The sequence below is a fragment of the Canis aureus genome, chromosome 14, assembly GCF_053574225.1.
Source record: "Canis aureus isolate CA01 chromosome 14, VMU_Caureus_v.1.0, whole genome shotgun sequence".
In the NCBI taxonomy this organism is placed as follows: domain Eukaryota; kingdom Metazoa; phylum Chordata; class Mammalia; order Carnivora; family Canidae; genus Canis; species Canis aureus.
Genome location: NC_135624.1, coordinates 45961614 through 45987148, shown reverse-complemented (window position 1 = coordinate 45987148; position 25535 = coordinate 45961614). Strand labels below are relative to the sequence as shown.

General features: G+C 37.8%; 1 long non-coding RNA gene across 3 annotated transcripts; it reads right to left on the bottom strand.

The window, feature by feature from the left end:
* Window positions 1-1979: 1979 nt before the first annotated feature.
* Window positions 1980-22474, bottom strand: LOC144283597 (uncharacterized). 3 transcript variants are annotated; one of them, XR_013352162.1, is made up of 4 exons: window positions 21836-22474; window positions 8016-8378; window positions 7393-7509; window positions 1980-4186 (listed from the first exon to the last, which is right to left on the bottom strand). It is a non-coding gene; the product is annotated as an uncharacterized LOC144283597 (long non-coding RNA). The 3 variants fall into 3 exon arrangements; XR_013352160.1 differs by having other exon boundaries at window positions 8016-8346; window positions 21836-22467; XR_013352161.1 differs by lacking the exon at window positions 7393-7509 and having other exon boundaries at window positions 8016-8346; window positions 21836-22457.
* Window positions 22475-25535: the final 3061 nt, after the last annotated feature.

Genomic DNA, 25535 nt, shown 5'->3' with positions numbered 1-25535 from the left:
AATACATAAGGGTGAAAAGGAGAATTCACTACCCTGTAACACAATTACCCGGTAAGTGAGCAAATGTTTTTGTCTGAAAAAAAACTTGGCACAAACTAAGCATTCTTGATGCCATTTAGACCTTTAGAAATTACTCTGGGAAAATAAGCTTAAGTTGCACCCAGATAGAGGAATTTTGCCCAAAGACACAGGGTTGTTAGCCTTTTGTGCATCTCAGCAGCATCCAGCAGCACTAAAAATGAAAATTGGATTTAACTATAGCAACAAACATTGTCACATAGGGTAGACGAAACAAAAGTAACCAGGAGAACAAGCGTTAGAGATGATAAAAGCTCAGTATCTTGGCAACCTTTTGTGTTGCGTTATTTTTAAAAAATGGATAATATTGTGCTCTATTTCTAATTTATTCAGCCACTTGCTGAGTGATAGCAACGTTATAACTACAAAAACTGTATGTCATCTTGACATTATGAGTTTTTCTTAAACACAGTAATACTTGTCTCATTTTTTTCTTGTTTAGTTTTGTTGTGGTGGGAAGAAAACCCGAAAAGAGGTACTTACTGGACTCACCTTGGCTGCCTGGCTGACAAGTCACTGTTTTGTCTAGTTTTTTTTTTTTTTTTAATTTTGAGAAATATATTTCTTAATGTTTCTTTTAGGGAAAGATTAGAGAAAATATGATTTCAGTCTCCTCTTTTTAGAGTGGAAAGAACGTATTAGTCTGGGCATGTGAAATACATTTCATATGAAACGTGAAATACATTTACAAAGTGTATGGTAAAGGCATAAGTGAACAGGGTCATTGAAAGACAAACAGGTACTTAATAAAGTTCCACAAGTACTAAATGCCATTTCTTTTTTTTCTTATTTTTTTTATTTTTATTTTTATTTATTTTTTCTAAATGCCATTTCTTTTTTCTTTTCTTTTTTCTTTTTATTTTTTTCTTTCTTTATTTTTTTCTAAATGCCATTTCTGCGCAGGACACTGTACTGGGTGCTAGCGACGTGGGTACAGGTTAAATATGAAAAAGCCCGTGCCCTCGTGTCTTTCGTAGACCAGCAGCTAATAATAGTCTCTTATAATTTTCATGATTTATATCTTTCAAAGATCTTTTACAGCTAACATGAGGTAAATAGCTTAAAATTTATTTATGCATCATTCATAACTAGCTGGCCTCTTAGTTATTGTTCAGAAGGAGTGCGAACCATTATTAAATTCAGCATCTCTGCTCCTCCTCTTCCATCAAGGCTATGAAGGGGGGGTGATGTTCAAAGCAGCTCAAAGGCAAATCAAAAAACCTCTGTGAAGTGCGCCTCCCTCCCTGCTCCCCAAGTGCACTTGCAGGTTGAGTCCGACCAACTGAAACCTCTCAAATTTGTGAAGATCAGACCAGCAATTTTACAAGAGGCTGTGTCACAATATGTCATGCCCTAAGGTGTTTCTCCTCCTCCTTCTCCTCCTCCTCCTCCACTTCCTCCTCCTCCTTCTTCTTCCAAGGCATGAACACCTTCTCTTTTTTCAAAGTAAACTTTATCCCCAGTATTGGACTTAAACTGAAGACCCTGAGATCAAGAGTCACAGGTTCTATCGACGGAACCGGCCAGGAGTCCCCCAAATTTCTGGATATAGATTCGTACCTCCTGTGATCACCATCCGGCATATCGTAATTCAGTTAATGCCAACAAGCGGGTGTGGTGCTCTTAATCTCTTTTTCTATGTAATTTCTCCCCCCCCCCATTAGTTCTTCTGACGGTTTCGCTATGCCCAGCCCAGTCAACACTTGTCAAATCTATGAGTGAATGAATGAATGAACAACACTTGACCCTTTCTGGGATCCCCTGGAGAGCACTGCCCACCTGTGTTTGCTATGGGTGCTATTCTGCTTGGACAAGGCCCTAACACTACTGTGATTGCAGCTGCGTCACTCCCCCCACCCCCAACCCACCCCCAACCTGTAAAGGAGTGTCTCCAAAAGACATGTCATCTGTGGCTGTGTCTCCTTTCATTTCTCATGCTTGGGACAGGCTTTCTCTGTTTTTGCTTTTGTGTCTTGTGAAACCCTCCACGTCCCAGTGATCTCTAGGAGCTGCCTGGCAATGCGTGTAAAGCTTTCAACTTTAACTTCTTCAGGATGGTTTTATTATTTCAGTGGTGTCTTCCCATCCCCCCCTTCTGAGTCTTTAGATTTTCAAATTCCACTTCCACTAAAATCCACCAGCCCATTTGCATAATGTTACCCCATTTAATTCTCACTGCAACTTCAGGCTGCAAACATAAGAAAACGGAGACTCCCGCGGGGTGAGTCAGTGGCCCAGCCCTGCAGCTGAGATGGTAAAGCCTGATGTCAGAGGGGCTCGGTGCCTGCCAAAGCGGATGCTTCTCGGCCGTGCTCTGCATCATCATCATCTGGCCCAGTTTTTGCCACCTTCTGCCTTCGTGTCTTTGAAAGATAAAAACCCTGACTGCTGATACTTTGACATGGATCATCCTCTCATGAGAAATCTGAAACCTCCTGTTAAGTTTTCTGGGCCCTGTTGTGCTAGGAGGACCTTGAAAGGACTCCTTCATGAAGGAGCTGCGTGCAGGGGTGGGAGCTGTGATGTGCAAACACGCATTGGCCCTGGCAATGCTTAATTATACAGATCCTGCTTCCAAATCATGTTCAAATCCCCTCTGTTTATTTTCATCTTCTGTTCTCTTATTTCCATTGCACGAATGCCATTTTGCGCCTTCTTCCTCTCCGAAGCAAGTCAGGCATTGCCAGTGGCCTGGCCTGCACGTTGAGATTTTCAATATCACCTCCCTCTGTCTCCTTTGAGAGCACTGTGCCTCTTGCTTCAGCTTTCCTGGAGTGCCCTTTGTAGATCTGAAATATTTTCATCTTTGGTTTGTCCACTATTGTCAAAATGATGCCATCTGCATAAGGCACCTAGGCTTATTAACTAACCTCCGATAGCATCTCTCTTTTTAATCATTTCCATTTGTCTTCTCTCCGATTTGTTATTTATCTCTTCTTGAGAGGGTCTACAGAGCACACATGAAAATAGAGGACTGTGTGGGTAGACCTGCCTCACTCTCCTCGTCACATTAATTTATTTCTCCCCCCACCCATTGAGCATTAGAATGTGGGTCACTTTGATATATAACATCCTAGCCTATTTTAGCAGCTTATCTGGCAAACGCTATTTTGGATCCAGATTTAAAGAAAGAATTATTATAGTTAATCATCAAAGCCATATTTTTGAGTAAGCTAATTAATAATTTTCCCACCTCTCTATTTTGGCCTGTTTCAGATCTCCTCTGAAATTCACAATCAGCTATTTTTGGATCTCTGGCATATCATTTGCCCTGCGTGTCATGCCTTCTGCTAAGCCTGCCAACCTCTGCAGCGACATGTCTACGAAGCCTGGTGATCAGTGCTCAGTTATGTTTCGTGGCACACATCACTTCTGTTTTATGTGACTTATCATTTTCTCTCTGAAAGAACATTTCCTTGATTTCTAATTTCCCTTTCCGTACCGTCTTATTGTCTATTTTTAACATGTCAAAATGAACCCTAATTTCCTCTTCTTTGCATACTCCATATTTTCTGTCTGATATTTTATTCTTGTCTGACATTTTCTTTATACTTTCTACCTCTATGATATACACAGATTCTCTCACCTGTATTTAGAGTTTTGCTATGTTAGCTTTCACTTATTTCCTCTTCTTTGCTGTTCTGTTCTTGCCCTTTCCATCAAATGCTTCCTCAGTCTTATAGAATATTGACTTTCTTCTTGAATGCCTTGTCTTTACTCAGCCTCTTTCAAAAATCATTCTTCATATACTGGCAACTTTTTCACATACTCCCTGACATCTGATAAGGGCCATCTAAGCTGCACTCTCGTAATCAGTCCTCCTAGAAATTCTTCCTACCCTAAGAACTCATCCTCTGTTGACTGAAGGTTAACTCCTTTAGCTCTAAAACTATCCTACAAAAACCTTTGTAGGCTTTTTTCAAGGATGAGGTTGTCTGCTATTGAGCATCAGGAAAGGCAAGGGACTGAGGTAGAGATGCAGGTTTCCCATGAAATCAGCCTGGAGTGGTTCTGCGTGGCAAGGTGGTGGCCCAGTCAGGCACTTTTTGTCAGGCACTAACGAATGGGGCTTTGGAAGGGGAATCAGACTTCACTTCTTTAGACAGACCTGTAAGAGAAGAGCAGGGCCCACAGCTCTAGCATCCTGACTTCATTATCTTAAGTCTTTTTTTTTTTTAAAGATTTATTTATTTATTCATGAGAAACACAGAGAGAGAGAAAGAGAGAGGCAGAGACACAGGTAGAGGGAGGAGCAGGCTCCATACAAGGAGCCCGATGTGCGACTCGATCCCAGGTCCCCAGGATCACAGCCTGGGCTGTAGGCAGCACTAAACCGCCGCGCCACCGGGGCTGCCCTCATTATCTTAAGTCTTTGGGCTCATCTTCATCATCCTTCCCTATCAGCTCTAGTGAACTGGACTTCATTTCTCAAATGAACCAGATCTTATTGTCCCTCGCCTTAGGCCCTCATGCTGTTCCCTCTTCCTGGAACAGGTTGGCCTCCCATCCCAACATCCAGTCTTTACCCTTTAGTCTTGGATGGGGTCTTTTCTGTTCTCATTCCTCGGGTTAGATACATCTCATATGTGTTCTCATAACACCTTAAATATACCCCAATGTAGCTTTTGTCATGCTTATAACTATTCGGGCCAGTCTCTAAGTTCTCTGAGAGCAGCACATGCTCCTCTCAAAGGCGTCCTTCAACAATGTGGCTGGAGGGACAGACTGGAGTCATGCTACCTATGACACTTACTGGTTGATGGACTTGAGAGGGTTGCTCTCCTCTCTGTGCCTCATTTCCTCACCTATAAATCAGGGATGTTATACTTGTCACTTTTTGTTTCTGATAATCAAGTGTTTAAAAAAATTCCCAGCCTGACTCCTAGTAAGTGCTCTGTGAAGTGGCTATAAAGTTTATTACAATAATAGTTCTTAGTAATTATTATATATAGTTATATTACATAGTATTGTATATAATATATAATATGTATTGTTATATTATATTATTTTATTTTACTAGTCACAGACACAGTCCCAGGATATCTAGCACACTATTTGCCATAGAAGAGTGCTAAATCAATGCTTGTTGAATAAATGAACAAATGAAAGAATGAACAATATTAAAAATAACGCATTCAGGTAAACAACCGAGGAACACAAGACAATGTATATAACCTAGAACATGTGAGAATGGGAACCTCCCAGAGGCTATACTGGGCTCTTTTTCCTTGTGATTGGCAGATAGATCTAGAAAGGGGCAGACCTTCTGGGGGAAACTTCATCTAAAAATAACTGGGCACTGATAATTAGTATGTGCTTTAGCGATATCCTTTGTTATCTCAGGAAACTTCCTTCCTGGCCTCTTTCCAAATTACACTTCTGCCAAATTTCTCAGCTTTATGAGAAATCTCTGCTTTTCCTATGGCATTATAAGAAGAGGGAACCTCTTTCATATGTTACAAGCTACATTCCTTCTTATGCACTAATCCTACCAACTCTTTCACATCCCCCTTTTCACTGACTTTGTTTTCTCTTTGACAGAGAGTTAGCTGGGGCATGCAAATAAACATCCCACAATCCTATGCTCTTCCAAGTTTCTAGCTATTTTTTGTATAGACTATTTGTTGTTGCTGTTACTCCTTCCGTTCTTATCGCCTTTATGGATAAGCAACCAACGTCTTCTCAATTGGTTGTATGCATAAAAAAGCAGGGTGTTTGTACATTCCTCATTCTTCCTTTTTACCTTTTGAGATATATAGACATTCACATGTCTAATCCCATATCAAATTTTCCTTGATATTGCTGCATCCAAATCTTAATTTTCCATAACCCGCTTTAAAAAAAAATTCATTTATTTATTTTAGAGAGAGAGGGAGTGGGTAAGTGCACCTGAGCAGGGGAAGGACAGAGGGAGAGAGAGAGAATCTCAGGTAGACTCCGTGCTGAGTGTGGAGCTGACATGGAACTCCTCTCACCTTCCTGAGATTATGACCTGAGCCGAAATCAAGAGTCAGATGCTTAATCAACTGAGCCACTCAAGTGCCCCTTCCACAATCCACTTTTGCATTTTGCACTCATTGACTTGATAGCTATTGAAAACTTACAGTGTGGTGTAAGGAAGGTAAAAGCCATAGGTCTTTTAAGGAAGTGCATTGTCTTTTATAACATTAATTTTGTGGTGTTTTGCATATAGTAATAGTAAATGATAATAGTAATAAAAATTCTAGTAAAAATATAACATTTATTCAGCCTTTCCTATGTATCAAGCATTGTTCAAAGCAGTTTACATAAAAAACTCACCTAATTTTCACAAAAAGCCTATGAGTACTATTTGTATCCCTACTTTGTAAATGAGGAAACTGAGTAACAGATCCTAACAATTGCTTGTTATTAAACATACGTTGAACAGAAAGATGTAAATTTTTTAAAAAAATTAAACAGCCTATTATTGTTAATCTAATGAGATTAAAAATTGTTCATTTTTGATATGGTAGATTATACAAGCTCCAAGGAGGGAAAATTATGATATGTGATGTCCTGAAATAAGTTTTGAATTATGGTTAGTTTGGTCATTGGAGGATAGAGAATATGTGGAGCATAAGAAGAGAAAGAATAAAAATGCAAAATCAACTAAGTGTGGACTTTGACATGGTCTAAATATTTTATACTTTTTATCTAATGTAGACCTCAAATTATTCACATGAGATAGTTCCTATTATTACCTCCATTTTATAGAAAAGAAAATCGAGGTTCAGAGAGCGTCAATATGTGGTCAAGGTCACAGACCTACAAACTGAAAAAGGAAATTCAACAGACCAATAGCAAACATGAAAAAAATTCAAACTTACTAGTTAAGAAATGCAAACTAGTATAAAGAAATACCATTTTCACTATCAAATCAAGCAAGATCTTAAAAACAATATTGAACTAATGATAATAAAATGGTTGTAGAATGTATATAGGCAATGAGAGCTTTAAATGTCACAAACTGCATGATGAATAAATTGGGAATATATACACAGTGGTCCTTAAACTATTCACTACTTGATCTCAATGATTACATTTTTAAAATTCATAAATAAATGAAATTAAAATACAGGTTTCCCCTGCTACCTGAGAGTGGAACATGCCTGTGAAAACTTTTGTAAACCCAAACAGCATAAACTGAAAAAGCAATTACCACTAATTTACATGGAAAAAAATTTGAACATTCTGAGACCCCACAAATAATCTCTCTGAGGCTTTTCTGATACCTTAGGATACCCCTTGCTCACAGATGCACAAAATAAATCGAGATAAAGCACAGATGCTCACAGACAGAGTTCAAAGCTATGGCAGCTTGCTGCTGAGAGGCTGAGCGTAGTGCCCAGGGAAGGAGCTTAGCGGGGCCCCTCTTGCTAGTGGGGTATGCGCTGTCTCCATAACAGCTCCCTACAAAACAAATGGTGAACATTATTTTCACTTTTTGCCTTGCATCCTAAAAGCAAAAATCCTCTCCAGATCTAATTTGGTCAGCAAAAACAGGAAATAATGCAGGTCTTTTGTGAAAGTGAAGTGGTGTGAAACAAACTTTTAAAAAGCAGGAGGTATCAAAGGGTGCCTGGGTGACACAGTCAGTTAAGTGTCCGACTCTTGGTTTCAGCTCAAGTCATGATCTCAGGGTCTTGAGATCAAGCCCTGTGTCTGTGTCAGGCTCCTGGCTCAGCGGAGAGTCTACTTAGGACTCTCTCTCCCTCTTCCTCTGAGCTTCCCCCACCCCCCTGAGTTTTCTCCCCCCCTCAAATAAATAAGTAAATAAATCTTTTAAAAAACGGGGGTCAGTATGAATATTTACTTAAAGTCTTTTCACTGTGGCTGAATTTATGTTGGGAAAAAATTGGAGAATAACTCAAGTCTGAAAACTAATTAGATGGTTGGTTATATGTAATGCAGCGTACCTTTATACAACGAAATGTCGCATTGCTGGTGCTGTCAAAGACGATCTTTCAGAATGTGTTAGTAAAGGCTGAAGTCAAACAGAAACAACCCTGGATTATTCAGATTAAGTTCTGCTAAAGTAACAAATATCAGCAGTGTAGAGGCTTAAAACATAAAGATTCATTCCTCATTGGTGCAGCATCTGCGGTGGGTTCGGCAGTGCCCCGGGGCAAATGGAGATGAGGCCTCAGTTGGCTTCCAAAGGGTAGATCAGCCTGAGATTTTGGGGTTCACTTCTAATCTTCAGCGCCTCAATCCAGTAACCTCAACTAGCCTTGCGGTTCTTGGTAACTGCAAAGAGGTGGGAAACGTATTCCTTTCACCTGCCATAGATTGCAAAAATTAGTGAGATAAAATTTTCTAAAACAGGTGTATATTATTGATCTCAATTTTTTATTGTTTATAACATCATTTAGATACAGATATAGTTATAGATAGAGACAGAGATACATACCTATGCGTCTAAACCAAGGATCAGGGCAAAGGGCCCTTGTCAGATCTGGCTAGCTGCTTGTTTTTACATAACCAACCAGCTAAGAATGGTCTTTAATGTAATGAAAAGGTTGGATAATATTTGGTGACACATGAAAATTATCTGGAATTCAAATTTCAGTGTCTTTAAATAAAATTTTATTGGAAACACAGTCATAAACCTTCATTTGTCTTTGACTGATTTCAGATTCAGCAGAGGAGTTGAGTAGGCACTACAGAGATTCACATGACCCACAAAGCCTAAAATATTTACTATTTAGGCCTTTTCGGAGTTTGCTGATTCACTGCCCTAAATACTTAGGAAAAGTAGGTTTGAAAACAAAATTGTCATAGTACTTACTTGAATGTTCGGGATTTAAGATTTTTTTTAAATTTTTAATATTTCTATTTTCTAAGATTTCTACAATGAATAGATATTATGGCCATGTTTGGGGAAAATTAAAAAATTAATAAAAATAAAAGTAACTCATATGTGGAATCACTACGAATATTCTTTACATGAGTAGTTGCAAATAACTGCCTTCTCTCTAGAGGCCTCCAGCCTACACAGGAGAGGAGGGAATCATTGCTGAAGGGCTGAATTCCTTTCCAGTCTCTTGTCCCAACCCTCTCCCCCTCATTCCAGGCTCCAGCCACACTCCCTTTCTTTCTCTGCAAATAAACTCAACTCATTCTGTCATCGTGGCCTCTACACTTGCGTCTCCCTGGAGAGCCCTTCCTCTAGATTTTCACGGGGCTGACAACTTTGTCATTCAGATCTTAGCACAAATGTCACCTCGTGAGGGATCTCTCCTGACTCCTCTGTGTAATGCTGTACAAAATCTCAGTCAGTCTCTATCACATTTTCCTGTTTTTTTTTTTTCTCTATGCACATATCACTATCTGCTTTGTTTCGTTCATCTATTTATATTCTTATTGTCTGTGGGGACTAAAACTCCAGGAACACAGACTCCTTATCAGTCATCTGTCACTGCTCTATCCTAGAACATTGGACACTGAATACCAAAGGACTCTATAGAGAAACTGAATGAGTAATAATTGTTTCAATTATAACGCTAAAGGGTAATGTTACACACACATTGACATCCTGAAGAAGCCAGTGGGAAGCCAAATCCCTCCTGGGGAAAGTCTCTGTAGTCAGCAAAATCCCTACCTTGTCTTAGTTACCTACTGACAATTGAATTTTGAATTTAACTGTGCCAGTGGTGAAAAGAGTCAGTGGTTCTTACATCTGACATGATAGTATTGCTGATTGAAGGAAAACATGCAACTGTAAGCAAATTTAGTGACAAATAATTCAGAAGAATGTCTTTGAAAAGTCATGACTTATGGGTCCACTAATAGTGCTTTATTTTTCCACCACATGTGGATGACGGGACAAAATGTATGAATGTGTACCTAACCAACATCAACGTTTATTGGATATCTGGCTTTAAAAAAAGATGAATAAAAGATATTTCTATTTTTAAGAAACAAAGAAAATGAGGGAGAGAGATCTGTGTAATCAGGTTGTAAAGATGAAATATTATAAAGATAAAGTGCATCATCAATATAAATTTAAGATAATATAATAGCCAAGTCTATGTTATGAGCTTCATATCCCAAGTCTTAACTGCTGATGGGAGAAAGTTAGATATTCTTGGAGGTCAAAATGAAACTAAGCTTTGGCATCTTAACCATTTGCCTATGGGATTTCTGAACTTTCTTTACTGTTAGAGGAGGACAGATAAGACTCAGGGCTTAACCAAAAAAGAAGTTTCTTACAGTCCATTATTCTTAAGGGCTAAGACTTGATCCTCTTCTTCATGTTATAGTCTTGGGAATGCTGTCTCTGTTTTGATTTTTTTTCTATAATATGTATTCATATAATATCTTTTAAAATATATAAAACCAGTTATTGTCAAACATGAGTTTACTGGATTTAGGCATTCAGAAAAATAAAAATGTGTGGGAGGAAGCAAACTCCATAGATGTAGGGCAGCTAAAGAATCTTGCCCTTCCTCTGAATGTCTTTATCTGTCACATGCCCTTACATTTCTTTCAACTCGTAATTCTCATCAATTTTGTTTTTGTTTTTGTTTTTGTTTTGCATACATCCACTTGGATTCAACATCAATCTTCTCTTTTAAGGGGTCCATTATTAAGGATAAACATTTAGTATTAGTGTCAATTAAATGACATTCCTATGAAATGCAACGGGTGAAGGAGCAGAAAATACCTAATGTCCAGAAGCAGAAAATATCTAATCTGGAGACAGGTAGCAACTGTGACCTGCTCTCCTTGGAAAATGTTTGGATGCTTGGTGCAATGCAAACCACCTTGATCTGTTATATGGCAAAAGACAAATCCCACAAGCTGTTATTTATCACCCTAAGATACATTAAAGACCAACATGGTGGTCCCAGAAAGATATTTAAAGTCCCATCACTACTGCTTTGACAGATAAGATGTTTTGTCTATGTTATTTGGAATATCTCTCAAAAACAGCATTTACAGTACAATTTACCGTAATGACTTTTATAAACCAGGTGTTGCAGTTTCTCTTCCAACACTGTCACAAAGTCAGCTATGTCCATTAAAATCTATTTCCTATTCTTCCTGTGGATAAAATGAGCAACTCTACTGTAATGCTCGTCTCCATTGTAGTCAGCTGGAGCTGTAGGACTGTGCCTCTCAATGTGAGGTGAATAAATATTATGGGAACCACTTCTAGGCCTGGACCATACACCTTCATCCCTCTGAATGCCAACAGAATGTCAACCCATGCTGCAGAAGGCTTAGCTCTCTTGGATGCATTGCTCCCAAACTATCCAGTCTGTGAATGAGATGTGCAGCAAGGTGGTCCCCATCACTCCCACTGCCCATAAAGTTCACCTGATGGTAAGAAATGAACTGCTCTTCCCACACAAAAATTTTATGGAGTGTTTTATCTTAGTGACTAATTGCAGTAAAGAATACAGAAGTCCAACAATAGGTCTAATAGCTCTCCTTCATGACCATAGTGAAGTCTCTTAATTCCTTTAGCCATTTGCACAAATGAACTTTGAGCCTATTTAGGGAAGAAAGAATATCTGTTCATCTCTTCTGTAAGTATTCAGTGAGTATGTCCCTCATGCTAACCACTTGTCTACTGGACCCACAAGGGTGAACTGTGTAGTGCTGGTGTGTATTGTAGCTGCGGTTGGGTGGTTCCAGAGCCACTAGTCATAGGATCAGTTTGCTAACTCCACAGGCAGCACATCTATGGTGTTGAAGCAGCTCCTCTGGCTTCTCTTTCTATAGCATCTTTGGGAATTGTTCTGACTGAAACATATTTCTTTTGACCTCCCAGTGAGTCTGCAAACCATTCAATAATTCTCTGCACTGAATGGTTTTCTGCTTCAGCTAGCTTCAGTGGATTCGGCTCTCTGAAACGGAAACCTGGACCCCAAGTATTAAGCATTCCAAGACTATATCTTCAGATGTCTCAGTCTTTGAACTCCAGTTTGAGAAACATTGCAGTTAATGTTAACCGTAATTATTTTAGGGTTTGGGTTGATAAATAACAGGTGACTGCTTATCCAAATTATAAAACAAGAATGGAAATTTATCACTGTCCAATTATAAGAGGGTCACTCAGATAATTCGGAGTAAGTTCATTTTTTTATTAACAGAATGAAATAGTTAATAAAAAAAATCGTTCTGTGTAAATTTGCAGACACCCAGGGAAAAATCCTAGTTTATGGCATATGGTGACACAGTGCTTGGCACAGTCATGAAAAAGCGCTCCATCAATTCTTCACAATTTTTTTTAAAGATTTTATTTATTGATTCATGAGAGACAGAGAGAGAGGCAGAGACACAGGCAGAGGGAGAAGCAGGCTCCATGCAGGGAGCCCGATGTGGGACTCGATCCCGGGACCCCAGGATCACGCCCTGGGCCAAAGCCAGGCGCTAAACTGCTGAGCCACCCAGGGATCCCAATTCTTCAACAATTTTAAACATAATGTTATTGCTAAATGCCAAATGAGATATGATGTGGAAGTGCTCTCTGAAATGGTAAAGTGCTGTACCCATTGTTGAGAGTATCATCTACATAAATGCCTCACATTTCCTTGGTACCATAGGGACAATAGTCCAGTGTCACATTATTGTAACTGAAGGATAATCCTCCGTATATTTTATCTATTGGAGGCATAAATAGAAATTACATAAAGCACCCTTCACTCCACAGACAAGATTCCAGTTAAGTAGCATTAGTATAAACAAGAGGAGTCCAATAATTGAACGCCCGTAGTGATTCTCTAGGTCAAGATAGAAGTCTACGCGTAGAACAGTTTAAATTACTGCTTCTCATGTTCTACTTCACTTTGGGGATCTCCAGCTGCCATTATAACACCTTTCACTAGACTGAACTTGCAATTGAAAATAAATCAATCTTGAGGTGATTGAAATTACTATTGCCTGACTTCTCTTACTTTGTCATTCCACAGGAAACTAGCATCACAAGTGGATAGAGAATGAGCTGACATTTTTTTCTTTCATTTGGTGGCATCACAGGCTTCGAGAAAAGTTAATCATAATGTTATTTTTTTTCTCTGAACACTAACACATGAATTATAAGTTTCAGCATCTGTTTTCCATATTTATTTCAGATATATTATCATCCTCAGTTCATATGTCCTCTGAACTCGATATTAAAATCTCCTCTGAGTTCCAGATCTTACAATTCAAAAATTAAAAAAATCCCTGATATAATATTTCTCTGTATATATCAATATATAATACCCCATGGATGACCTAAATTGTGTAGATCATTTTCTTGATTAATTTCCTAGGTAACAATATTCCATTTTCTTTGAATTCATTAATTCTACTTTTATTGCTCATGACATTTGCATAGTCACTCACAGAACTTCATTTTTGCCCCCACTGACTTCTTCAAGCCCTTTCTGCCTGAAAGACAATAAAGAGAAAAAGCTAGTAGATCACTTCTACTAACTCATAGCTGTTTTGTTCATTCCTTTATAGTCAAGTAACCAATATGTTTTCATTTACCTCATTGTTGTTCAGATTTCACCTCTACTTACTGCCTCTCCACCACGCAGGTCTCATCCTACCTCGCACCTGCAGTCAGGTTTTAGCCACCCTGCCAATTTCCTGATGCGATTCCCCTTTCCCCTCTTCACCTCCACACATTTCTTTGACCTGGTCCCAGCCTCTGAAGGTTATTTATGAGGCTACGAAATTGTTCAAGTATCTATACTCATTCCCCTCTGTCTCTTGCAAATGTTACCAAACCCCAATATTGTAAGACTTATGAAAAAGAGTTCAGGCATGAAAGTGAACAAATGTAAAGATGTTTCTTTGCTACTCAACACCATAGAAACTACAGTATGCTCATCCTCACATTAAATTGCCAGGAGGGCATAGAATAGAGAGGGTATTGAGCAATTCCCATATAGAATGTGTTATGAATTTGGAGGGGAAGGGAGATAGCATTAATATCCAACGGAATGCCAGTGTTTTCCAAAACACCATTAAAGGAAAGCTAATCTGTGAAAATCATTTTGGAAAAGCCTGTTGTTAAAATCTGACCATCAACCCACCCATTTTTAAAATCTCAACAATCGTCATAAGCCATAATCTAGGTGGTCTTGTGACACAGTCTACACAAGGCTTGTTCATTTCTACTTCTGTGGAATCGTTTCCACTTTGTGTGTCAGACGTTCCCAGCTAAGATCATCTTCCTTTCCCTCCTCACTAATGATTGCCAGACTGCTATAATTTAGGTCAAAATCCCCCATCCCCCCCAAAAAGCCTTCCTTAATGATCTCCATTTTAGGCTCTTATGCTTTGTGTTAGAGCCATAGTAGATATGCAGATTTTTACTCTTCCATCTAAGGATTACATCCCCATAGATATCAACCTTGTCTTTCTGATTGCAGTGTAAACTTCTTTTCAAAGTGTGAAATTTTGAATTATTTTCTTAATCCTTACTGTGTATGCCTCTAAAATGAGTCACACATAATTTTTTAATGTGATAACTTCCTCATATAAATTGTTGTTTGTATCTACAAATGTAAAATATCCTCCGGCTGCTATACTGAGGAAGCACCCTGCCAATATCCCTGGATACATTTTAAAAGGAAGGTAGCCTCATGGTGAGTGAACAGCTGACAGTGACAGACATTCAGGACTTTCATGTAAGTGAACAGTATCCCTGACAGCTTATGCATGACCCAAGAAAACATCTTGCAATATACTATAAAAGAAGGAACTAAATGGTTTTCAGTAGAGACTTCATCTATAGTGTTTTATAAGAGACAATATATGTATATATCCTACATCTATAATACAAATTATGTAAATGTAAGTATCAAGGGATTAATGCATTTAGGAATGAAATATATTAAAATTTTAGCACTTTTTAATTCTGAGTGATGGATGCGTGAAGGACGATTGTGTTCTTTGTAACATTCCATGGATTCATATTTCTTCTAAAAATGAAGATAGCAAACCATTCTGCATAATTAACAAGATTTTTTTTTTCTGGAGAACGCTTTATACCTTGATGTCACTTGATTTGAATCCTATAGATCATTTTGTGTTGAGTCTCTATGTGGCAGACTTTTTGAGTATAATTGCCTCCGTTAGTGACCCAAGTGTACTGCTTTGCATGAGTTAACAGTTTTAATTTTAATTACTACTTTAGAATTTTGTTATATAAATTGCACAACGTGGTGATTAAGAGTGTTGACCCCCCTGATGCAGTCAAAATCTGCATATAACTTTTGACTCCCCCAAACCTTAACTACTAATAGCCTACCGTTGACCAGAAGCCTTACCAATGACACCGCGATTAGTACTTACTTTATATGGTGTATGTATCATATTCTAAATGCTTCCAATAAAATATGGTAGAGAAAGGAAAATGTTAAGAAAATAACAAGGAAAAAGAAAGTACATTTACAGTACTGGACCATATTGAAAAAAGTCTGCATATGAGTGGATCCAGACAGTTCAAACTGAGATGTTCGAGGGTCTACTGCACCTCATTTTCGGTACACGTGGGTCTGCTCCAGACAGATACATCCACACTTGACTTACTGAAAAACTGTCCAGCTTCCTGAGTCTGTTAGGATGAGAGTCAGACTGTAAAGCAGGGTTTCTCAAAGTGTGGTCAATGGGCCACCCAGAAGAATCATCTGGACAAGGGCTTGGCTTTGAAGTGAATGGGAGCCTTCACGCATGAATCCCAGGCACCTGTGTCTATGTTCTCACGCACACGAGGGAAGAACATTCTTTCTAGACTGTTGAGCATAAGGCTTTTGCTAGTTTTCTTACTACAGGTATCAGGCTTCTCTTGGTAACACTTCAATCTTAGCAAATAATTTTTTATTGCAACTACATTAAAACTTACTATTCCATGGACACACTCATGCAAAATGTCCTGTACAACTTATTATCAAATATTAAAAATAGAAAACTCTTCTGAAGAGTGGAATTCAGTAATTATAAATTTATTTTAAAAATTTTATGGGGGAAAATATGACTCCTTATGATACTTGTAGTCTAATAATTTCTTTATAATTTTTATGCTTAAGCAATACTCTGCTCACTGTATAAAATCTATTCTATGTTAGTGTGTCACCTCATTAAAATTATAGAGACAGAGTTGACTTTTTTTTTAAAGGAAAGAAGACAATGAGACAATAACCTAAGGATTAAAACATATATGACTTTGTCTCAATGCCTTGGACTTCACATATTTATCCAGACATTGTTTTAAATTTGGCTCTTCCTTGAAAATATATTGGCACTTCATAAAATTTAAAAAATATTTTAAAGCGATATTATTCAAGGTATGTTCTGTGGAGAGTGAGTGACCTCTGTACACTCTGAAAGAGAATATTTAAGATTTCATTTTGACTAACATGTGAGTACCAATTAGCAGTGCTCCTTGTTCTCAGTGTCTTGTCTCCTGGATGCTCTGTGCCAAAAGGGCAGCAGAGGAAAAAAGCTACGATGGAAACTCTTCTCAGAAATATTCGACTACTGTCCCTGTATATACACTCTTCTCCTGCTGAAAGGTAAACCTTAATTAATTTTAAGTAGAATAGAAATCTAGGAAGTTTATTTTTATAAAGATAATAAATGAGGTAAATTTTACCAAAGCAGAATGTAGATCATGGATGTCTGGCTTTAAAAATCTCCTCATAGGGGGGCACTTGATGGGATGGGCACTGGGTGTTATTCTATATGTTGGCAAATTGAACACCAATAAAAAATAAATTTATATAAAAAAATCTCCTCATAGGGATGCCTGGGGGGACTCAGGGGTTGAGTGTCTGCCTTTGGCTCAGGTCATGATCCTGGGGTCTCGGGATTGAGTCCCACATGGGGCTCCTTGCAGAGAGCCTGCTTCTCCCTCTGCCTGTGTCTCTGCCTCTCTCTCTGTGTCTCATGAATAAATAAAATCTTAAAAAAAATCTCCTCATAAAGATATGAAATAGCATCATTATTATATTTTACGTAAAATGCATTCTCTTTTGGTTCAAAATAGTCTTAACTCAGTGCCCACACTGCTCTGACTGCCATGATATCTTGCTTTCTCCCTTATAAATAATTAAATTCCACTAAAACTGATGACTTAAGTCCTTAAAAGAAAGGACTTCCAGTCTTAAAGTCATGTTAGAATTTTAAAGCATTTTACATAAGCAGAAAATCTATTTTGTGATGAAATCAACACATTTGACTCTGTAGTTTCAAGTCTGTGATTAGGAGACATCATTTTTTTGACTCAGTAAAATTGATGTACACCATTGTCCCGAGGAGGCCGAAATCGAGGGTTGCATGTCTGTCTTCCATGCACGCTGCTTGTGGGAAAGGTGGAAGGCTTCTGTCCAGCCTGAGGAAGTTGCAGAACTGAAAGAGGATCCTGACTTGCATGCCCTGTGTCACTCCCCCACCCCTCCCCCGGGACAACTAGATTGGCAGCTAGCAGTCACTGGGTAAGGAAAGGGACCATAGAAACTCTATAAACACATGCATTTACTATCTTTACTCACATGTGTTTGTGCAATGCTATGTATTTTCCTTGGTGCCTGTAGACAAGACCAATGCCCTCTTGGCCGTGATTGCTCCCTGCTTCTCCCTCTCCCTCTCCCTCCCCAGTTTCTCAGGAGCAGATGTGCCTTTAATCCCAGGGCCCCTGCACAGCATCCCCTCTGCTCCTACACTCCTCCGTCCCAGATCCCCATCTACTTCCTTCTCTCCCTTTCCAGAAGTACCTGCTACAATGCATTTGGTATATTTTCCCGACTACAGGAGGTGAGCAAGATTTATTTTCATTTTTTTAAACTCTAATCTTATTAAAGAGTTAGACAAATGAATGGCTACGTCAAAACAGATCATTTATTTGACCATTTTGACAGAACTAACCAGTTGTTAACAGGCAGTTCAGCATTTACCAAGGTCTTTCCTTTTTTTTTTTAAAGATTTAATTAATTAATTAATTTTTATTTATTTGAGACACAGAGAGAGGCAGAGACACGGCAGAGGGAGAAGCAGGCTCCCTGCTGGGAGCTCGATGAGGGACTCGATCCCAGGACTCTGGGATCACGATCTGAGCCACCCAGGTGCCCCTACCAAGGTCTTACCCAAGGAAATGCAGGAGCCTTCATGTGCTGAGAACCTTCCAGGCCATGTTTTCTGCTTCTTCCAGAAATTTTCTCGTTTAATTTTCACAATAATTATAATTCACTTTGATAGGCCACATATGAGGCATGAGAAAACTGAAGCCCAGGGTGGCTAAGAGACTTTTTCTGATTTAAAATAGGAAAAAGCTGTGGTAGTGCTGGATAGTCTCATGATAATAAATCATTTCTGAATGAATGAAATAATGCCCGCGTGCATGAGTAAATGAATTAATGTGACACATCCTGCCTCTAATTAGCTTATATTTACCATCTGGGGAATATTTACTATCTGAGAAAGGAAGAACAATTGGGATACAGTTGGGAAATTGAAATCTGACTAATGATAAAGACCACATGTACTATTTCGATAAATTGGACTATATGACATCAGAGGAGGTGAGATCAAAGTAAACCATTTGTAGGTCACAAACATACACACAGTTGTGAATTTGTGACTGAAACCTTCAAGGCTGGGTGAGAAGAGCCCAGAAAATATTAGAGAAAAGTAAAATGCCGTTTTCTTGTTTGCTTTTATGCTTTGTTCCATGTGCACAAAGCAAATATCTGCTTATTGAAGCTCACTTATGCTTAAGTCAATAAAAAGGATGGCAGGAGAGCAAGCAAAGCCTTTATGGTTCACGATGCCAATTTCATAATCGATAGCAGTGGCAAAAGCTGCAGTCACTAATATTGACTATTAAGATGCACAGAAATGAAGCATGGAGGTTGTTTTTCTACCCTTTACCTTATTTTTTCTCCCTCACATAGCTGTGTCTTCATGAAGTAGGTTCATTCACTATTGGTCTGATTGGGTTTGACCTTTATTAACCACCCAATTTTCAAAAATTTCTCTGAAGTGATTTACAAAGACAAAAATATGTGCACTCAGCTCTGTTATGGATAAAATTTAATCCATTTATAAACTTTCCAACAACAAGCTTCCTACACAACTTCTGTACATTACTATGTTTGTATGAGCCTTTGTGTAAAAAATAAAATGATAATATTGGTTTTGCTACATTAGAGTTAAGTGAATTACTTGGGCAATTTATATAAAGTGGGAATATCCAGTGATTAAAGTGTGATTCTATAAATCTGTGATTATTTATATATTAACCTTCACATACATGTTTCAGCCCCTGCAGACATGTGTTTGTTCCGTTCCTCTCACCTGTACTTAAATTTTTATTAATGGCCCTGTTGGGATGGGAATTTTTTTCCTCTACCCTTAGAGATTCTTCTGGTTGATCTAAGAATCAAATTGACATGAGACAGATTAACAGAAGAAAATGAGATTTAATTACATTATATATGCACAGGGAATCCATATAAACATGTGAGCTTCCAAAGATAGTCAGAAAAAAATGAGATATATATGTCATCCTGAACCCAGGAGAAGAGATAGAGGCCTGGTACTTCATTGGGAAGGAAAACAATCCATAGGAAGAAGAAAAAGAGTAAATGTTTGGTTACAACTGTTTGCTGAGTCATGAGGAAACACTCAGACACAGAGAGGAATTTTAACAAACTTTGCTGAATCCCTCCCTGTTGATTGTTCCTTGTTCATATTATACTGTGGGTGTCTCTGATGGTAGTTCCCATCCTGGAGCAGGTGCTGTATCTAAATTATCTTACGGAGTTAGGGGGACTTGCACAGATTCTTCCTGAGTCTTTCAGACCTTGCTTGTTTTAAGCTCAAAAAATCTGCATGTCACAATCAGACATTTTGGGGCCACTGATTTTGAACGCCTGGAGCCCCCTGACTTTTGTTAAATTGAAATAATTCTTTCTTAGACATGCTGAAGAGTGCACTAGTTTAGAGAAGAAATCTGGCACCAGACAAACCTGGGACTGAATCTTGACTATTCCATTTTTCTAGCTTTGTGTAATATGCTATATTATTTTGTTTTTTTACCTGAGACAAACAAACAAAAAAAGAAGGATAAAAAAAAAGTTCATATGTATTTCTTTTAGGCTTGAAAGAGCTAATGCATGTAAAGTCACTTACCACAGTACCCGGCATAAGGAAACATTCAAAAATGATAGCTTTAAAGTTGTCTGTATTATTTTTCTTCTTCGTCGTCGTCTTTTTTTTTTTTTTAACTAGAACCTGCCTCATTCACAACTAATAATCAAATCACAATTTACAAAGAGATGTTTGAATATGAAACAAACTATCTGGACAATTCAGATTTTACAATTTGGATATGAAATACAATGAAATTGAAGTACTGACCAAAAAGTCAATGATCTATTTCAATTTACTGCCTGAGACATGACCTAACTTTGTTAAAAGGTAGTCAGACAGACAGACGAAATATATGCATTTATAGAACAGTTATCACTTTGGTTTTGCATTATTCATTGTCTCTCATTTGTTCTCTAGTACTTGACATGCCTTCAATGCATTTTTAGTTTGGGCATTTTATTAATTGAAATTTCAATTAATCTAAAGTTATCCAGGAAGATTGGAAGCTGCCAAATTTGTTTTTTTTTTCTTTGAAAACTTCATTGTGCAGTAATATTCATAGCTACACCCACTCTCCAGCAATTTTGAGTTGTGTGGAATGAGTCATGCAGACATATGCATGTGTATTTTTATCTGGCTAGAAAATGTCATGCCCATCGAATTCTCAGTCTTCCAAATACATGCACTTCTGGGCTTCAAACCTCTTTCTCACTTGCATAGAATGCAAGATAGGGAATGCTGTTCTATAATGTATGTAAGTTGTTTCTTAAATCACCCAGTGGAAACTATTTGGTGCTTTGAAATGTTCTTTTAATGAGAACTACTATTGTGTATATGATTTTTTAATAAACCATTTTTATAAAACCTAAGAGAAAAATAACACAGGTCATTATCTGGAATACAAAATGTGAGGTTGCCTAATAATTAATAGATATATTTTGTTATTTTTGTTTGTTATCACATACTGTATGAAATAACACAAAATGTGCTACGATGGATATCTTATGTTTGAATATTTCTAAGAAAGTTGAACAAACACATGATGAGATTGATCAAAAATATTTTTGAATGATAAGAATTTAAGTTAAATTTCCACATTGATTGATGAAGTATCCGTTATTACTTACTATTATATTAAGTACCCCATAACAATTTGATTTGGCTATCTTACTCCATCAAAACAACTACTTCTACTTATTACTTTCATCTTTCGAAAATAATTTTATGTTATTAGTCTTGTTTAAAGTTCTTTTGACATTTCCCTCACCCTGATACTTCTTACAATCTTGAGAAAATCAAATACTTTGGCTCAAGAATGTCTTACCGTCCACATTAACCATTGAATTATTTGAAGAAACCTAATCTTACTGATCTTGCTATATGTTCTAATTTCCTTCAATGTGATGATGCAAACCAAAAATAAACAAAGATAGCTTTTCTTTAGATACAATACCACCAAAACATTGCAAAAAAGTGACGGTGCCCCTCAACACACGCAGACACCACCTATCCACCCCACCTCCACCAAATGTCAAACTTATTTGAGTCCAGGCCAGAAGTCAGATTTATTTGCAACTCTGCGTTCTGGCCGTAATCACCTTTCCAGCTTAGTCTCTACCATACTGCAGGCATGACTCACCCTTTTGTCAAGTACTCAACACTTCCCAGCTTCTGCACAGGCTTGGTCTTCTAAGGAAAATCGACATTGTGTGCTGGCTGAGGACTGGTCATATGGCTAGAAATGGGGGAAGATAGGGCTGGAGAGGTGAACTGGATCCAAAGTATGAAAGGTTTTGACCCTTTGGATATATATTCTGAGTTGCTTTTATTAGGCAATAGAAATATATTTATGATCTCATAGTAAGAAAGTACTGGAGAAGGATCAACAGTCTGGAAGTTTAAAAGATGTAAAAAAGTGATAAAATAGTGAATGAGGAGAATGCAGCTACATGGGAAGGAGATGGACTTCAGCATACTGGTAAGAGCATAAATTCAAATTCTCGCTGCCCTCCTTACCAGCTGCAGAGATTTGGACACATTACTCAATTGCTCTGATCTCATCAATGAGGACAATATAGCCTCTCCTTATGGATTTGTATGAGGATGAGGATTGAACAGAACAATACAAAGTATTTAGCATAGAGCCTAGCTCAGAGGGAGTCCTCAAGAGATATTGCCTATTTCATTATTAATATTGTTAAGTCAAACGACTTTGGTGGCATATTGGCTCTGAGTGCCAAGACAAAAGAAAGAATAAAAAATCATCCTAAGATTTCTAGCTTGAGTGCCTAGAATGAGAATAACATCAACAGAATTTGAGAAAACAGGAGGCAAAAGAGCTAATGAAGAGAAGCCAATAACTGAATTTTTTGTCGTATCTTTTATTTGAAGGGTTGGCGGGGTGTCCAGGTGGAATTTATTCCGTAGGCAATTAGAACCCGAGGCCCTTGTGGTTACAAATGAGCTGCCAACTCACCATGTGGTAAAAAGTTAGGCTATGACAAGAGCCAAACAGATAACTGTATTTTTCATTGTGCTTTTGATTTTTATCCAGTGAATTAGATTTCATTAAACTGATCATCATGATCATACAGGAATCTAAGTCTGTGTTGAATGAAATCTAATCAAAGACATAAATCATTTCACAATCAAGGCTTATAGTCTAGTCTCATGGATACAGACTCTGAGTCATTTCCTACACTTACATAATTGTATTGTATGTTTTTTTTTTTCAGAAGAAGAATGCAGGCATAATTTTGTGCATTTTCATCTACAAAAAAAAAAAATGTTTCTATTGCCTCACAAACACCAAAGATGACTCAGGGAATCTCCCCATAATCAATTCAGGGAATTTTCTCAATGTTGATGACTCCAAGAATTGAACTGTGCTGTTTGGCCTTAGCTGGGTTCTCAATGAAAATAACATTATTCATATCCTGGTGATTTGCCAACACGTTCACTGGAGCAATTATTCTAAAATGTCCTTGGTTTTCTTCACCTGCCCACTCCATTCCTTTACCTGTCTCTTTCAGATTCTCACATTTCCTCTTTCTTTTGAAAATCAAGTTTGATTTCTCAATCTCATCTATTTTGTATAGAAAAATTGCTATGTTCTCTCTCATTGTTTCCAATCTCTACCTTGCTTCAAGATGCTCATGTTATGGGGCACCTGTGTGGCTCAGTTGGTTAAACATCCAACTCTTGATTTCAGCTCAGGTCATGATCTCGGAGTTGTGAGATTGAGCCTCATGTTGGGCTCCCTGCCAGGCATGGAGCCTGCTTGAGATTCTCTCTCTCTCCTTCTCCCTCTCCCTTTTCCCCCCATACCCACACTCCTGCTCTCACTCTTTCTCTCTCTAAAGAAGAAAAAAAAAGGAGAGAGATACTCACTTTATGATTTTTCTCTACTGCTGATATATAAGGTACATGTTTTGAAAATGTGACCTTCCAGAACAGCTCCAAGATCTGACCCCCTAGTTGTCTTTTCATTTTAGTGTCTTCGACCTCACGGCCTCTGCCCTTAAACATATCTGGTCTATAGTTTCTGAATCATTGCACAGTGAATGTGTATCTCATAATAGAAAATAGTAAAATCATTTCCACCCAAAGATTGAAATGCCCAGAATAACTTCAATAATGAATGCAAATAAGAAGTTATTCACATTATCTTTATTCCCACTCATAGGAAAAAAATGTTTCTTCTCCCTGCTTAGCATCTTTAGTCCCTATTTTCTGCATGCCTCATAAGATGCTGGTCCTGCAATGCCTTATGTTGGACTTAGTTCTACGCTCTCTGTCTTGCTACATAGCAAGCACCTTGTAGCCTAACTTAATTTTTCATATATTTTTATATGAGTATTGATCATAATATAATGATTGAAGAAAATTTATTTGAAGCCAAGTTACATTAAGATCCTTATTTTAAAAGAAAACATAAAGATGAAGGCTATACATAGGGGAAATAGCTGGTATTTTATATGAACAAAGAACACAGTAACTCCCATCATCTTGGTATTTTCAGGCATGCTTGGGGAGGAAAAGGCAAATAACTATATTGCATTAATTATTCTTATTGAGTCCTATCACCTGATTAAACATGCCATCTGATTTATTTATTCCATAAACACATGATGATAGGGCTGAGAACTTGCCCTTCCTTCCTATCTCCTTCATAGACTGAATTTGTATCATTGAAAATACTGTCTTTCTGACGGGAAAGGAAGATGAGGGAATTGCTGTTCAATGGATATAGAGTTTCCCCAGATGGAAAAATTTTAGAGAATGTTGTACAACACTAGGCTTATATTTAGCAATATTGGGCTGTACACTTAAACATTTGTTGAGAGAATAGATCTCATGTTATGTGTTCTTTGCTACAATAAAAAATAATAACGTCTCTGAAATATGTAGTCCTTCCAGTGTTCACCTAAAGTTCAGTCTTCACCAAGTCACCTATAAAATGCAAATGTCCCCAGAAAATCATACGTTACATCTCCAGTGTTCTACAATAGTGCTGTGCGAGGTGTGGTCCAATGACTGGGGCTGGTCTGTGAACTATTGTTACTGATCTGTAATAGGTCTAAAAAATTGAGAGCATGAATACAGAAATTTTTACAGAAATTTAACATTGCTGCATTTTAAATGTTTATTTTTCAACAGTGTGTCTTTATAACAGATTCAAGGGAAATAGAAAGGAAAGAAAGGTTTTTCTTCACAGATAATTTGCTTCTCACTGGGGACCTGTTCCCAAGATCCCGTGATGCTAGATCTTATGGATATAGCTTAATGCTTGAAGGATTTTTAGTGCAGGAAAGTGGAAATAATTACTTTCTATAATGGAGAGTACCCTTGTGGAATTCAGTGTCCCAGAAGATACCACAAGCTGAAAGCCTACATCGATATCATAGATACATAAATAAATTTAAGGGTGGTAGTAAATTATACTATGTTCACAGTTGTGGTAAAGAACAGCCCAGGATTTTCATTAATTTTTGAAGCAAATTTTGAGGGATCATAAACTCCTTTGAGAATCTGATGAAAAACACTGTTCTTGAGAAAGAAAAAGTTTCAAAGGTGCATAGGGACAAATACTTGGATAAAGTTTTGGGATATTTGCAGTTTGAGTTGAAGGTAATCTGGTTATAAACATTATACAGTAGAAGAGGAAATCTTAAAAGTTCTCATCACAGGTAAAGAAACCATAACTAGGTAGGATGATGGATGTTAACTGGACTTGTCATGGTGATCATTTCTCAATATATACAAACATCAAACCATTATGTTGTAAACCTGAACCCAATATAATGTCACTTATACCTCAATGAAAAAAAAAAGAGGGG